This window comes from Aegilops tauschii, chromosome 4 (genome assembly GCF_002575655.3).
Source record: "Aegilops tauschii subsp. strangulata cultivar AL8/78 chromosome 4, Aet v6.0, whole genome shotgun sequence".
NCBI lineage: Eukaryota > Viridiplantae > Streptophyta > Magnoliopsida > Poales > Poaceae > Aegilops > Aegilops tauschii.
Window position 1 is genome coordinate 260,266,361 of NC_053038.3, and position 3,761 is coordinate 260,270,121.

The following is a 3,761-nucleotide window of genomic DNA, read 5'->3' on the forward strand; positions in this document are numbered from 1 at the left end:
GTAGAAAATTTGCATCTTGCTTGCAACACAAAACCACCTCTCCATTATCGCATGCTCGTTTTGTTCCCTCTCTGAAGGAAGCGGTGCTACCCTCTAGTTTCTTGCGTCGGCCGGATCTGACATGCAGTACATTAGTGTTTCATGTGCCTCCTTGTTAAGTCCATCAGCCACGTTTGCGGCGAGATTTGCCTAGCTAGAACCGAACGATGTTTAGTGCGACACAGATTGGAGAACACTTGTAACAAGAAAGTCTTCAGGCGTGCCCTGATTTTATGGAATAGAACAGCTAGAACCTAACATGTCAGTAGATGCTAGCGTTGATGTACAACCTATGGGCACTAGTTGAACTTAGTACGTTGGTAATGTTCAGGTCCATCAGTCCATGTACTGTCGCACAGAAGTGGCAAAGAACGGAGACTCGGTAGTCGTCAGTCCATACAAGCTCAGAGAGTCAGAGTCAACGAGTAGAGAAAGGACACTTGCAAAAATGAAAACGAGCTAAGAAAGGGAAGAAGTAAACAAAAGCAATGATAGACAGTGTACTAGCTTGTTCAATGGCATTAGCGAAAAACTGAGAGCTCCAATGATGGACCTGAAACATTTTTGTGTTTGGCGGGTGTGAGTAATAAGCACGCGAAATGACGAATTAATTGCTAGTGCACGCGAAATGATTAAACCTGAGTTGGCCCGCAATCGCCCCAGTTTGAGTTTGTATCAGACATGATGAAGGGCCGTTCTCTAACTCAGTGTTTAGGGGTTGGACAGTCATCAAAATCATCACAAAAAATGGAAAACGACTCGGAAACGAAAGCACAAAAAACCGACACTCACATTATCCTTGGATGATAGAACACTTCCAGCACGTCATCAAACAGCATGTTGGTGTCGTTCTGCATTGATACTGAGCGCTCGTCGGCGTCCACAACCGGGTCTCTCCGAGGCATCGCCGTTTGCCTAGCCTGTTATAGCATAATCTTGATTAATCTCATATTAGTTAGTTTGCATGTGCTAGCTGAGTACGTGTGTTAGTACTACTTTGTGTCCGCTCAGAGTCATGCACAACCTATGCGTGCATGTAGGAACAAATGGAGTACTCTACAGTAGGAGAAGCAAAAGGTCCCGAACCTAGCATGAGATAGAATGAAACCTTTGAGAGTAAAACCTACTAAAAAAGTATAGATGTATGGAACCTTTCAAAGCTAGCAACGAAACAAAACCACACAATAGCCTTCTCGAAATAGAACATGCTAGCTGACAGGTGCTGTAAAGGAGCTGCCCCCATTCCACGAATAACTCTTGCCTTTTCAGAACCTAGCTTGCCATTTCCATCCACAGCCCAAAAAGAGCCCCACATGTTTTTCCTCTTCTGTAAATGTGATCTCCAATAATGCAAGTTCGGATCTTGATGCAAACCAAAGGTTCCGATAGCACACTCTGGTGCTAGTGTAGATAGGAAAGCTGTTCCCTATATATATATATACACACACACACATCTGGGCTATTTTGTTTCGTGTAACACAATATTATTATTCTGTTACTCTACTTGAACTGACGGTTTCAGGCGGTTGTACTGATGATTTTCATCTTGTCGAACTGATCGTCCTCTCTAGTTCAAAAAAAATTGTGAATTTTTTCGTCGGAATGGGGCGTGTAATATATTGTTGGAAAGCTCTTGACAGCTACATTACACTCATATAGGATTTTTTTGCAAAATCATCATGGTTTAAGAGCAGTTTTGAAAAAACCGTTTTTTTTCAAACCCGAAAATGTGAATCGTATTTTGGACTTAATTTTCAAACGGTTTGTCGGAATTGAACAAATAAGATGGCGTTGGAAAGCTGGTAAAATCTGCATCTTCCATATATCTACTGTTTTTTAAAATTCTATAAGGTTTAAACGTAGTTTGAAAAACGGTGAAATTCTGGGCGAAACGTATTTTTGCTTTTTTTGCAAACGGTTTGTCGGATTGACGCAAATGATACGGTGTTGGAAAGCTATGGAAAATGCACAACTTTTTCGTATTGAAATGTTTTTCTAATTCCTTACAGTTTAAACTCGAATTCGAATACGGTCAAATTTGATTTCGTACGCGTTTTTTTAGTTTGTCGAAATGGGGCAAATAATATACCGTTAGAAAGCTATCAAATATGCGAAACTTAATCATGTTGGACGGTTTCGCAAATTCGTAATTGTTTAAGAGTAATTTTGAATACGGTGAGTGTTGAGGATATAACCATTAGAGTCACCCGCCCAGGAGGGGCCGGGTTACGTTATAATGATCATCACGTGAAGCCCAGTACCAGGCTAGAGGATGGCGGATCAATAGTGGGCTTAAGACCCGGAGGCGGCTTAAGGCCCGTAGTGATAAACCGCCGTTATGACAAGACTTGTAATGTAAGGCAAGAGTAGTTAAGAGTCCGAGCCGGATACTGTTATAAGCCGGCCGGGACTCTGAGAGCCGCGGGGCGTCAACCTCTCTATATAAAGGGACGACCCGGCGGCGGTTCAGGACGAGAGACAACAGATCGAGAGCCGGGCATAGCGATTAAGCTCCCTGGTCATCAAAACCCTAAGTAATACCACCTCAACTGGACGTAGGCTTTTACCTTCACCGTAAGGGGCCGAACTAGCATAACCCCCGTGTTCCTTGTCCCGTTTAACCCCTTTAAGCTTCCTAGCTGCGATGGCTCCACGACTAAGTCCTTGCACGAGGACATCTGCCGTGACAATTCCACGACAGTTGGCGCCCACCGTGGGGCCAGCGCACGGTGGATTTGAATTCTTGAAGGGCAGCTTCGAAGGGCTCAAGGGATACACTGTGGGCCGGATGACCAAGAGTCGTCGCGGCAAGCTCTACATCGACGATGCAAATTGGGGCCCCGACGCCGGCTCAATTGAGTACGGGTACCGGGTCCCCTTCGGCGGAATCCATGTCTTTATTGGCAAGATTGGTGAGCCGGGCCCTGAGCCGGACCTCTGCGCCGATCTCATCGAGACGGCTCAACGTGCACGACCCGCCCGGACTTTGCCTGCCTTGAAGCGTGCTTTCGTGGGATGCGTCCATGGAGAGCTCTCTGAAGGATCTGGATCTGGTGATGAGACGGCTGCTCGCTCTGACGGCGAGTCATCCACAGAAGAGACCGATTCATTATACCAACTTCAAGATGGCAGGCTCAGGGGGTGTTCCGATGGCGACAGTATTCCGGACCCCTTTGAGCCGCCGAGCCGGGTTGGAATCTTCATGGCTGGCGCACAACCTATTCAAAACCCCACCGCCGGGGCAGGAAGCCCTGTGCCCTCGCCGGCTCAGGTGCTGATGGATCTCACAAACAAGATGAAGGTCCTGTTAACCGCTACGGTCGCCCCGGCGGATCAAGCTCAGCATGACGCGGAGGTGGCACAGTTAAAGCTCGATCTAGCAAAGGCCAAGGAGGATCTGGCGGCGGAAGGGATCAGGATGGCTGCAGAGAGGGCGGCTCTCGACGCCCAGACTCAGCTGATTTAAGCGCAGTCTTTCCAGCTCACGATGGATCAGAACGCGTCCAATGAGATCATGAGAAGGAGGCATCAAAAGGCTCAATCTCGACTCCCTCCGGTTTAGGATCCTCAAAACCTCTTCAACACGCCTGGTGCAGGGCCCAGTAACCCGCCAGAGATCACGGCACCCGGAGCTGGAACGCCGATTCAGCCTCAAGTGATGGGGCCTCCCCGGGTGAACACTACCCCGCCTCAGTACGTGCCAATACCACCGGGTCATTACG